Source organism: Neodiprion pinetum, chromosome 5 (assembly GCF_021155775.2).
Source record: "Neodiprion pinetum isolate iyNeoPine1 chromosome 5, iyNeoPine1.2, whole genome shotgun sequence".
In the NCBI taxonomy this organism is placed as follows: domain Eukaryota; kingdom Metazoa; phylum Arthropoda; class Insecta; order Hymenoptera; family Diprionidae; genus Neodiprion; species Neodiprion pinetum.
In genome coordinates this window covers 14,529,056-14,542,778 of record NC_060236.1, presented here as the reverse complement: position 1 = coordinate 14,542,778, position 13,723 = coordinate 14,529,056, and the positions used below count along the sequence as shown (strand labels likewise).

Below are 13,723 nucleotides of genomic sequence, written 5' to 3'. Positions count from 1 at the left end.
TCGCAGCTATCTAAGTCAGAAACAAATGTTTTTAAAGCTAAAAAGATAGCAAGCAACTCCAGATAATTGATATGACACGCTTTCTCCTCAGCTGACCACAGTCCATGAGACCCTTCTCCGTTACAGAAAGCGCCCCACCCCGACTGCGATGCATCCGAGTAGATCATTCTCACGAATATATGTGCATTGCAAGGGGTAAGAAGACGACACAATATGTGATTTCTATCACGTGAAATCCTCTTGTAGGATCTGAGGCTAGCTCATATGAGCCTCATAACTGTTGTCATTAACTAATAATGCTAGAAATTTGTGTCTTTCGAAAAGCTTAGTGTACAGCCAACTATATTTGATAGCTGGGCAGGCCGCTATCAGATTACCTATAAATTGGACGAAACTCCTTATCTTGCAAGATTTTGCGTTGCTTAGTTCCTCAATCATGTTCCGAATCTTATGTCTTTTGGACTCTGGTAACTCCAGGGTCATATTTCTGGAGTCCAGGATGAACCCCAAAAACTGACATCTGTCGCTGGGAGACAGCTTACTTTTCTTTTCGTTAACAATAAATCCAAGTGCTTGCAAAAGGCTTATTGTATAAAGCACATTTGACTTGCCGTCCAGATAGATAACCGATAGATAACCTTTTGTACGCATTGAATTTACTACTGGTTTTAGAACTTTAGTAAATACGCAAGGTGCTGTGGACAAGCCGAATGGTAGGTAAACAAATTCATATAAGTGATTTCCAAACTGGAATCTAAGGTATTTACGGCTTTTTCCATGCATAGGAATTAAAAAATACGCATCCTTCAGGTCTATATGAGCCATATATAGTCCCTCTGTGATCAATTTTGACGCCATTTTAACAGCTTCTAACTTGAAGTGTTCTGTTGTAATAAACTCATTCAACCTCTTCAGGTTTAAAACGAATCTCTTACCGCCATCTGACTTGTCCACTAGAAAATATGATGAAACAAATTGTCCTTCTTCGTAACTGCAGCGGGCTATAGCACCTATATCTATCAAACTTTTGATAGCAGTCTGATAAACCTGCAGGTCCTGGAGCGAGCCAAATTTTGCATTAGGAGGTTTACGACCCTGGTGTACAGGTTCGATAAAGTTAATTTTGTATCCCTTGATACAGTTTAAAACAAATGTACTATTGGTAACCAATTTCCATTTGTCGAGAAAGTATTTCAACCTTCCCGTCCTCTTATTTACCTCTAAGCTTTCAGTTAGTGTTCCTTCCTGTGGAAGGATGTTTTGTCCTGACTTCGTGAGGTCGAGGGTTTGTCGCCTAATTTTGCTTTCGTCGATGTGTTGTTCCTGGAGAATTTGATGGTCGAGGATTGTCCGTTCCCCAGACCCCTCTGTCCCAGGTATCGTGGGGTGAGGGTCTCCAGTTTAACTGATTGGATGGTTTCAGCGGAACTTTCTTGAAAGCAGTCTTCGGTTTTAAATCTGCTGCTATTTTCTCGATGGACTTTGTCTATTTGATTTTATCAGCTAAATTTAATCCAACAGAAAGTTATCTGGTTTATTTTTTTCTAAAATTTCTCTGTTTTTCTCCATTCCAGGCAGAATGAAAGATTTTCTTGATAAAGCCTCCTAGTGATGTGATTCAGCCAATAATTTACCAGCGTCACACAGGTATTCTAACAGCTGATTTTTCTCGAAACCTTCCTCGCCGTTCTCATCCAGAATCAGAGAGATAGCCAAGCCCAGGGCTAGTATCGCTGAGCCCGTAAGGCTCTGTGTTTTAGCAGCAAACTCATCCCGCTTTAAGGATGCGTCGTTCATTGTAGCCGCAACCTCGGGGTTCAAAGTTTGCGCCTCTAAGAGGCAATTGCCAGCTCGAGGATATGTTTGCAGCAGATCTTCCTTGATCAATTTTTTCAATCCTTCTGAAATCCAGTTGGACCATCTCGCTGCTAATTCTGGGTGTAAAACCCTCACGTTTGAGTCGTCGACTCGTGGATCCTGTCCAAGAATTCTCAATGTATCCTCATTAATGCCTGGCCCAGGGTGTGACAAAGCAGGCTGCGAGCTGCTCGTCTGCAGGGGACGAGGGGTTCGTAACCTCCTGAGCGTCGACTTGGTTAGGCCCCCCCCTGCTTGTCGATGGTGCTAACTTCTGGCCCGTTTCAGCTGGCTGGTTGCAGGGGACAGTCGATAAGTCCCCCGGCCTCTTCATCGACTGAGGTGGTTCACTGATTCGGATTGTTTGGTTGGGCCTACCCCTGGTTGTCGATGGCGCCACCTGCAAACCCTTGCAGGACACTGCTGAAGGGTCCCCCGGCCCTTTTATTGACTGAGGTTATTCGCTGGTCACACTACTCGTCGAGTCTAGGACAAGCGAAAAACTTGTTATGTCTTACCGCTTGTGTAAGCGCTAAACCAGTTCAATGAACGATATGTCCCACCGCTCGTATGGGGGCATCGCCAATAAGACCCTTATCAGCAGCTAGCTGCCGCACATACTAACTTGTGTTTGACGGTAGACTGTTATGACGCGGCGCGGCGTCTCATGCTGTGTCCTTTGTATCAGTGCGGGCTTTCCTTCCAAATTCTTCGTCAAGAAACTCTCCAAAGCGTTCAGTTTCTTCCACATTTTTTCCCGGTCTTCTTTTTCTCTTTTCCGTTTGTGTTTTCCCATTTCTAGCACTCCGAAATTCTTTTCAACAAGACGTAGTCTCTGAACGTGCGATGACGTCGAGCACAAAAAACGTTATGAAGCATAGACGTAAGCAGGGGCGACGACTTGCGATATTTCAGGGTGCGGAGTTCCTCGGATAAGGGGGGGGGGGGAGATACATAAAACTCACAATATTTTTGTCCAAGGTTTTATTGAGCACTTTTCCCGAAGTGGCATAGCCGAGTATTATTCTTATTTATGAACGTATTCACACGTCTGCTTAAATCTAAGCTTGCGGCTACGTCCTGATGAACGTGTAAAATAGCGATGCTATTTAGGCGTGACTGTACCATTGTCGTTCTCAGATAAGTTTTAAGCCTACGTTACGCGGAAAATGATCTTTCTGCGGTACAGGAAGACGCCGGTATGGTCAAAAGTAAGCGAACTAGCTTTGCTAATTCTGACAATAGCTTGGCTAAGGGCTGATCGTTTTTCAAAACTCTCACAACGTCTCCCAAGTGATTTACCTGCAGATTTCTCCGGCGAAAAATATCGAGAAACATATCTCTATGTAATTGCAGTGTTCGGATGGAAATCATCCCGGTAGAAGTCTAATATCACTGCTGATTCGGTTTCTTTGCCCAAAACGAAATTTTCACAGGAATTCAAGAATTCAATTGTTTCCGATTGAAATCGATTATTTAAGGAAGAAATCACTTGATTCATCATTTCGAAATATATTTTACGGTAGTAATCTTCTGGTCCGTTGAATTGGTGAACGGTCGCTTTTTCCAACCGCTTTGGAGCTCTCCGGGTACGGGGTAGTTGTGGTTTTTCCAGGTCGAGATCCTTTGCATTCGCCGTCGCGTTTTCCCACAATTTGTCAAAACCACATTCTCTGATTTCTAGCATGGCATCCAGAACCAACTTGACTTTTTCATGCGATTCCTCGACACAAAGATCACTCTTTTGAAGTTCTTTGTTCAAAATTACGATTCTCTCTAATACTTTGATTGTACATAGAGATAAAAAATAGAATTCGAAACCTTCCATATATTTCAGAAAACCATCTGCTTTGCCACTGTCATCGGTTTTTTCAGCTTTCATCTGTTCTAAGAAGGATAGAATAGTCTCGTAATTAGAAACTATTGTTTTGAGAGATTTCACCCTCATGCACCACCTGAAAAAGTTCGAAGTTTCGGAATATAATATCATTAACAATTGATGCAATAGACGTTACGAAATGAAATTTCGGGAATATCGAGAATTACTACTGAATGTTAAAATACTAGTGAAAACCTGTTTCTGAATACAACATATTCCGGATTGCGCTTTTATTAATTGCTTCACACGAACCAACAATAAGATGAGATGATTTTTATGTTTCCATTTTAGTTTTTACGTACCGAGTTGGACAAAATGATGAGAGATTAGTCGCCGAAGATTTTTTTTCAGAAGACTGCAGCTGTATATCTTTGAATGCTTCCATTGGTTTGGGAGAATCTCGTACAAAATTTATCAAATCCTTTGATACTCCAACAAAGTTGTTCACAATGTCAATGTTTTTCATTGCATCTTGTGCGACTCGATTGAGAGAATGTGCAGTGCAATGGACGTACAGCGCTCGGGGTTCGATTTCTCTTACTCGTTTTTGCAGGCCGGATATTTTTCCGCTCATGGCAGCGGCTCCCTCATAACATTGTCCTCTCAGATTACAAAACTGCAAATTGTACCTTGACGGCACATCTTCGACGATTTTGAGCAACGTCGATGATTTGGTATTTGGGGTATGATAAAAGCCGATGAAAATTTTTTTGACTTCAAAGTCTAATGTCGTGATTCTGAAACTGATGGACACCTGTTCTTTTCTGGAGATATTAGCCGTCTCGTCAACTATTATAGAGAAACATTTAGCTGCTTTTATTTCATCGAGAAGTTGATTCAATACTGCATTGGACAAGATCTCCAACATTTCGTTTATTGAATCGTGGTGTAACTACTTATACCCACTTTTGCCAAGCCACCAATCCAATTGTGGAACATCTTGCGCTCTCATTCTCAGCATTTTCATGAGCCAGGAATTGTTGTCGGTTTCGTGACCACGAAATCCAGCGCCTTGTTGAGCTAATACGTCGACGGTATCAAAGATTTTTTCTAAAGCAATTCTAGAATTTGCCATTTCTCTCTGTTTAACATCCGATATATGCGCTACAATGGGTTTTCCTCTTAAACTTTGTAAGGCTGAGAAGGCTTGGCGATGCAATTCGCAGTTTTCGTGATTTTGAAAACGTTGAGACGCGTTCTTCCAGCAACTATATCCGTCTTTTACAAAAGCGGTAACAGAAGCTTTTATGCGACCATCAGTGATGGGAAATAATTTTTTTTTCACTGCTTCTGTACAAATGGAACGAATCGCTTTTCTGTTTTTCAATCCAAGCCATTCATACGTTTTTTGCCATGTCTTGAAGGAACTCGGTAATTTAGCATCTAAATAAAAAAATAAGATATGTACTGATCGTGAATGTAAAGTATTCTTGCCGTCAGTAATACTACTCGCTATTCTCAGACTGAAAATCGACAATCACTTGATTGACGAATAATCTTTACGCATATGAAAATTAGCCGCGCTCTATGCTTACCTGATTTTCCGATATTAGCGTGACTTCAATTATTTTCTTTCGTCGAAGCCTGACTTGAATTATTTTCTTTCCTCGTTTCCTCACTAGGTTCTGCCTCCGATGTATCTGATTTTGAAGTCTTCTGACGATGAGCTCCGAGGTTAGACGTTTGTATGTTAGAAGTTTCTACTGGCACAACAGCTGCAGCCTCTTCGTCTTTATTCTTTCTCCCTCTCGACAAGTATTTCTCCGTAGTACGACGACAAGGTTTTCACACACACAATGATACGAATGTCTCACATATTCCACACCATTCAACGGTGAGTTTAGGGTAAACTGTAGTGTGGACCGTGAGCCGACGAGAAAGTACAGTCTGATCAGAACGCACGAGCGAAAACTTAACGAAGCGACATCGACTACCGTACATTCCTCCGTGCCATGCGTACGCTAGCGGCGCGATGAAAAGTTTTGCGTATTGACTGTACCGTAGGCCGTAGCAGACGAAACAGACTCGCGAGAAAAGTACTACTCTCTGCGCCAATTACATGCTATCCGACGCAATGGCGCGGTGATTCGAATTCGCTCGGGGGCTCGCAAGTGTTGATTATAGGTAAATATTATATGGTTATTTTCGGAATATTCCGGATATTTGTTTTCATGACAGGTTTTCAAATATCCATCGAAAAATTGTAATTTCAATCAAGGTTTTCAGGGTGTGGAATATCCACACGGTTAGCGTTCAGGGTGTGGAGTGCTCCACACCCATCACGCAAAAGTCGCCGCCCCTGGACGTAAGCAGATAGAGAGACAGGGTATTCTCTCTTTTTACTCTGAACATGTGGTGGCATCGCAGTGGAACTAGCGATACTACGTTTTGTAATCCCGAGAACGAGACCAGATATAATTACCATAAGAGAGCACACATGCTCATATCACAGCCTTTAAGATCCATATCGGTCTAGATTCAGTTACCATCTTGGTATGCAATGGTCTCGCACCGACAATCTGCATACATATACCACCTGTCACCTATGCAATGTGTATATATCATTTTCATTTCTTCACTTTATATCTTCAATTCCAACACACATAAACCATATGGGCCTACAATCAAAATTCACAGAACTCAGGCTCGCGAACCCTCACTGACCAAACATAAGGAATGCAAGAAAAGACAAGACGAGCAGTTCACAAAGTATTATTCTTAGAATTCAAATATGCATTCTTGCAATAAACTATCTTGTCAGCACTGCACCGATTGGCCTCTTCAAGACCAATCGTCGTGCACTGACGTAGCCAAAAACCAATCAGAAGTCTCTTTCAGATATCCCACTATTGAAGATCCCTTTTGAACTAGACAGATGCAAAAAAGAACAGAACTAAATTAATTGCAGAACCGATTTAGACTTCAGACCATTCGGAATACTTCGAAATCAAGAACGTTCAGAATTATAGATCATTCTGAATCATAAAATATTCAAATTCAAAACCTTCGAACTTCAGTACAACTAATCAAGTTAATAACAACACTGTCAAAACCATACCTCTAAAATCGATTAAAAGATCATCTTATTGTTGATAAATGTGTATTTTAGATTAAAGTGCTGTATAAAACGAATTATTCCAATCACACATAGTGATAGCTGGCACGACACAAGACAAAATTCCAGATCTGGACAGGCTGCACGAGAAATTCTACTCAAACCTAAAGACCACAAAATATTTCTGCTGACGTTATTCCCAGAACGTCACAACACGAATAAGCCCTTAAAATCAGCCCCAGACCTACGCAATCTGCTGGCCCAATTAGAATAACGCAAATTTGAGGAAGAATCACGTGACAGCAGCACGACGAAAATCAGGATCATCGCTCGTCTCGCCACTCTACGTTCAGTTTTCTCTAAAAGCAGACGTGTTCTTGTTACCTTTGACAAAGTTTATCGTACCGTTATCGCATCTTCTGTACCTGTCATATCTTTTTTTCACGTAAGTGAGGTTCCTTTTCTATTTTGTGAAGCCACGAAATTACTTACAATATGTCGTATCTTTATCTCTCTCTCTCTCTCTCTTGCAGTTTGTCTGCGTGAACCACCTGGGCTCGTACCTTATTCTCTACAATTTCTTATCTTATCACTTTCTAGTTCTTATTGCAAGTAACTTCGCGACTGGTTGACTCTTACTGACGCATTGTTAGTGACTATTGCTTTATTTTATTATCTCTCTCTTCTAGAATACCTAAATATCTAATATCGCTGTATAGCAGCGTGTTCTGTTAAGTTATCAATTCTCACCTCAGCTATTGAGCATTACTATTTCGTTATACTTTTCTGATTAATTCATAACCGTTTCTTTACCTATTATCTTTGATTGATTTATCTTAGTGAGTGTACCGCGTGAGCGATCTTACATCGCCGCGCGGTTTCGCTCGTCGTTCTTTTGACTTTGGCGTATTGCGCCGTATCGAATAACATCTTTTTCATTATTTTCTTCGCTAATACAGCTGATCGCAGTTGTCCGTAGTCTCTTTGGTTTGTCGTATGTTGCGTATTAATTCTCTTGAGTATTATTTGTCTTAATCCCGAAATTATCTTTTACCGTACCGAATATTATTTTTCTTTCTTCTCGCACTTACCGCAAACTAGAGACTACGTATTATCTGTTAGATTCTATATTTCATAATAATTCTCTACTTGACCTGTTTCTTTGAATTTACCTCGTAATTAATAATTCCCTGCCTCTGTTATATCTCTGATAATTCTGGTAATGTCATAACTATTACAATTTTTTTATTTCGCATGTTTCTTATAATCGCTTCTCATATTTTATGGCTTGCTTGATCAATGCTTAATTTAAGTACCGTATATCTTTCTCTGTTCTGCCTATTCATTATAAAAACGTGTTAATTACTATCTCGAATCATGGTATCGCGAGCCTACGCATATCTCTCGTTTATTCTGAAAACGTTCTGTTACTTGTCAAATCTCTCGCTTAACTTTTCTCTGGCTGTAAATTAATTATCTCACCTATCTTAATTGTATCTCAATCTCTTCAGTTGTTTGCTTGTTAATAAGATTTATCGCTTCTTGGCCAATATATTGAATACTATTTCTGCTTCACCTGTTTCTTATTCTATCTATTGGATTCAACCCCTCCCCTTTACCATTATCTTGTCTATACTGAGCAAGCTGTGCAAAACCGTCGTGGAACCTGATCTTGTCTTTATCTATATCTTTTTTTTTTCTGATTATCTATTTTCTGACGCATGTGCGTCTGGCGCCAAACAATCATATCTTTCTCTTTCATTATCTCTCAATATCTAATCATTCAGGTTAGTAACTGCGCCATAGGGTTACCAATCTCATTTTTTTTTAACCCTCACACATAAATATATATAATTGGTTACAACATATTGAACGAGTTATTCGGCGATTAAGAGAATATAAAATGCTCATACCCCATGCTTGTCTCTCGCACAGTTATACGTCTGTAATCGATTATATTATAATAATCGCTGCAGCACTCTTAAATATACAGCCGCCAATAACAAAAACGTGAATAGAATTCAAATGCGTAAAAAAGTCTTTCATGTAGTTGACAATATTTATTGTTTAACCGAAACTTATTGTGAACAAATCGATCTAGACGGAATATTATAATAAAAGTAAAATATAATAACCTTTTTAATTATATAAGTTTTTGACATTTTTGAGATAATATAATCTTTTCAAAGTTTTTTTGCCTTATCGATTATCTCATTAATATATTCTTCATCGAAAGTTTCCCAAAGAAGAATAATGTTCTTCGTATTTTCAAAACTTGGGTCTGCCACACAAAAAATGCTTTTACGTTTACCGGTCGCAAACGTTTGTAAATGCATTTGGGCTCTGCATTTGTCATTCATTTTGCTATGGGGTAAAATCTTGTCAAACGTCTTTACTGATGATGGGCATTTCACTTCCACAATGAAGTCGTCACATATGGCATCAGGTGAAGCGCCTAACATTGGGAATGATGGCACCAACTGCAGACCGCAATTTGGAAAAAACAATCCTGTTTTTCCGGAAGCTTATTGTAACACCGCTGATTCTAATAGTCGACCTCGCTGCATTTATTCTGTATCAAATACTTTCATTGCGCCAATCACTTGCTGGATAAATGAAACATCTTCTGTTCTGCAACGAGTCGCTTCGTATATCTTTGATGCTGTAATTCTCCTGTACCGAAGTTCACGCCAAAGAACTGTATCACTCTGAGCACGAGTAAATTTTTCGGCGACGTCACGCAAATCATGTGATATCTCTGTTCTTGCAAATGCAATAAAATCATCGACCAAATTTCCATCATTCTCGATAAATTTCATAAGAAGTTGATGAATCGACAGTGACACAACTTTGCAATTTTTTGGTTCGAAGTTATGCCTTGTAAGCCGACTGTTCACTTTCTCTTCCACCCATTTAACAAGAGCTTGGAAAAACGTCGTATTGTCTAGCATAGGTCTAGAAACAGATGAAGTTTCTGTCATTTCGGAACTCGCGATTAATTTTTTCGCCGTGCCTACGGATGCTAAAGCGGATCGACGCCAGTAGCATTCAATTTGTGACTGATGGGTGTTCTGAACGACGATAAATCCACATCAAAAATGCAATAGCATGTTTGCAACCACCTGTAAAAATATACGATACAATTATTATATATTATTAACAAATATATATATATATACATATATATATATATATATACCGGAACAATCTCTTGAAACTATACATATAATGCGCATGCGCGAGTTTTATCGGCTGCTCGGGCAGCCTGGCCACTCCGAGTTTCAGCTGTCAAACTCTGTTTCTGGCGGCGTTGTAGTTCATACGAATTTTTGAGGTTAGAATCTCAAACAGTCGAGTCAGTGACTCGGAAAGTTGATGCTAATGCTCTTTGAAAATTGGCTTTATTCGACTAAAATGAGAAATCTGTTTAAATGTTGGGTGCTTGGAAGAAACGCAGCAGGTAGGTGCGAACACTTTATTTAATCATTTTTATTATTTCCTACATTAGAAATAACAATGGAATTTTTATCTATCAACAGGTGATACGGCCAAAATAATTACATCTCTGATATTCACTGTTATCTGCCCATTCAATTTGTCAGACGTACAAAGATCATCGCCACTTTCAAGCAACTAAGCAACTTTCTCACTCTTTTGTGATTTCAGGCGGTAATACTGAATTTTATCAATTTCGAAAATGAGACATTAAACCGAGCGTTCAAGAAATTTAAATATCTCACTATCTGTAACGGAACTGTGAATCTTTTTTTTCTTGAAAATAGTTCAACAAAATTGACGGATAGTCAATAGTCAATGTATTTTTTCCGATTAACAAATTATTGCTACTACTATTTAAAATTTCCGAATGATTATCAGAATTTATTTCGCAAATTTTCAATGATGTTCGATTAAATAAATGGAGGGAACCTAATACTCAAATTGAAAATTCAAGTAATATAAGATTTATTAAAATGATTTCTGTATTTCATGTTAGTGCGGTTCGAAACAAAGAAAATCTAATCGAAAGCGTAGAACTCAGGAACGTAAATCACATCCTGTGACACAAGTTGAAAATCAAGTTTCTCAAAATGCGCCTTAATGTTACAATTAGCTTCAAGGACAATCATGTTTTAGAGTAATGTCAGAACATTATTACGAGGATCTTGACTTATCGGATTCATGATTGTGTCCCTTGTTCCATCAAAATAACTGAATATCTAATTTTTAACGAAGTTTATGAAGATTTTTTTCCAAATAATGTAATCCGATACAATATCTTGCTCATAGTCCTCCAAACATCACCTTCTAACAAGGATATTTGGAAAGAGTCCCTTTGTTGCAGAAACCATTATAAAATTCTTGGTTTTCAATTCGTGCTATTGAATAACTCTGTGTTTCAGGTTCCATTTTCAATCTTAAAATGGGATTTTTTTGCTCCAGATAATGCTAACATGAAATGCAGAAATAATTGCGGTACATGGAGATTCACAAGCTTTCAGTCTTAGCGTAGGACCCTATAAAGAGTGTAAAATTGAATTTGGTTTCAAGTTATCGTGCAACTAGCTAGCCAGATGACACCGTCAACTAAGATTAAATTTAAAGACATTTTTAACTGAACTTATTTAACAGTTCTAGATTTAGATTGATTCAGTTTGCCAAGCGAAATTCAACCCTACAATCTAATTGAGGACTTGAAAAACTATTTATCTGAATTCAATGCCAAAGAGTGTAAAAGTAAGCTTCAAAATAAGATACCAAATCAAATGGTATAAAGTTTGAAAAACAATGTTGGTCAATAATAATGCTTAAATTACAATGGTGCACAGAATGATTCCTCGGTAGAATGAATTGGCAGCAACGGTTAAGTAACAAACTTATCGCTATTGGCTCGATCAAAGTAAAATAATGGGGTATTCAGCCATTATGATCTGTGGTATATCCCGCTCTTCAATTTTGTCTCAACTGATGTTAAGAAGGTGGCGATGGCCTGATAAAATTCACTCTGGCACCTGATGTCTGACGAAATAACCAGGCTCGATGGTTCTAATGATTGCACCGCTCGAGAAACCAGGATCCTTGCCACCTAAACGTTTTGACCATCAGGTAAGGCATAATTTTCCTCGTGTTAATTAAAGTTTAAACTTCGAGCCTGCTGAAAAAAAAAACGAATTTTATCATTGAATCCATGTTAAAATATTGTCATTGTCAAAGATCACGTGATTGGAAATTTACTTACATGCTTCCATGCCTGACAAATTTAGTCCCGCTTTGACAATGAATTATTTCGTACCTAAAAATATTAGAAGCTATTATTATCAAACAGGATCTTTCGGTATTTTTGACGGCAAAAAAAATAGGCAGCACTTTACGAAAGGCAACCAATGGCCAGACGAGGGGTGATCAGAAGAGTGGAGATTGGTCTCCCAGTGTTATCGGACGATTGTCTTGTAAGTTATTGTTTTGTTTCCTAATTTTTCATTAATAGCATGATTTACACTGTAATATTAACTGTTGTTCTTTTTCTCTTTTTATTCTTGGATATCTGGTGAACCCTCTTTGTTAACGGAACATTGATTGTTGTACAATGGAGCTACAAAAACTTTGTCAACTAATCAATGATGTCGGCGAGGGTTTTTGTGAGTATTGCGTCGGGTACGTTTTCTGTTAATTGCTACTCTTTGTCCTCCTAAGCTTCGTGTTTAAGATGAATAATTTCTTTATTCCTTGTTACTCATTTCTTTTATTTATTTTATGTTCATCGGCACTAATTACTGACTTCTGGAGCACTGCACCGTAACGAATCTACTCTGGAAATACCTTCTACTGGGTCTCAACCATTCATTTATTTTTAATTTTATGTAAATAAAGAATCTGTTCACAATAAACATTGTTTCTACTTACCTACCTCTGTTTGTCCAGACTTCCACTTGTTAATGACATTTCACGTTGAATTTCAGATTTCTTCTTTCAATAAATAACACCCAATTTCTGTATCATTTGATATTTGCTTTTCCGTTAAATTCTTTATTGCGTCGGTTGAATATCTTCCGAAATCAACCACGGTATTGTTGAACGATACTATTCTTCTTAGACAATTCACGCTACGTAAAAATAAACAGTAGCATAACCTCAATCCACGGCTTTACGCGCGAGAGAATTACAGCTTTTGTTTCATTTTGTGTACGTTGGCGCCTTGCTCAGCAGATGAAAACATCACCGCGGCGCGATTTCACCGACCAATGAGATTAAATTATTCAGCGCATGCGCGTTATATGTATAGTTTCAAGAGATTGTCCCGGTATATCTATATATTGTTACAAAGGGTAAAATCAACCATTTTGCCCCCTCTTTAATGATCTAGTAGTCAGCATAGATAAAAGACGTTTATAAACCTCTTATGTCTTTCAAAAGAATAAGGTTGCTGCGTCAACCAACATTATTGTAAAAACAGTCTTGTTTCAGACTTTAAACGAGAAACACATATCTTGCATTAAAGCATTCTTACAACATTTTATTCACGCTCTTGATTTCTTTTGACTTGATAATTAAACTCGCGGATCCATATTTATTTTCCGTAACGTCAAAGTACGTTACATTGGTGTCAGAAGCGGGATCTTGAGTTTCTTTTCAATTAAGACAATTCAGTGCGTGAAATAAACTACGAGCAACAGTCGTTTGACGCGCTCACGTCGAAGGGAAAGTGGCGGAGAAGAACCTTGCATTATGGAGAATCCGCGGGTCCCTGAAACGATTCCATCACCTTCAGCGGACCCTCATTCAATTCCTTCGACAATCTCTCAAATTGATCTGCTGAAGATCATGTCTCAACAACAAGAGGCCGCTGAGCGTCAACAACAGCAACTTCTTCAGCTGCTTCTTGATCAAGAAGAGCAGCGAAAAAGAGAACAAGAACAACGAGAAAGGGAAATTGC

General features: G+C 38.7%; 1 long non-coding RNA gene across 1 annotated transcript; it reads right to left on the bottom strand.

Annotated features, from left to right (window-relative positions):
• Nucleotides 1-11,866: 11,866 nt before the first annotated feature.
• On the bottom strand, nucleotides 11,867-12,900 carry LOC138191026 (uncharacterized). The gene is made up of 3 exons (XR_011177258.1): nucleotides 12,693-12,900; nucleotides 12,028-12,081; nucleotides 11,867-11,940 (listed from the first exon to the last, which is right to left on the bottom strand). It is a non-coding gene; the product is annotated as an uncharacterized lncRNA (long non-coding RNA).
• Nucleotides 12,901-13,723: the final 823 nt, after the last annotated feature.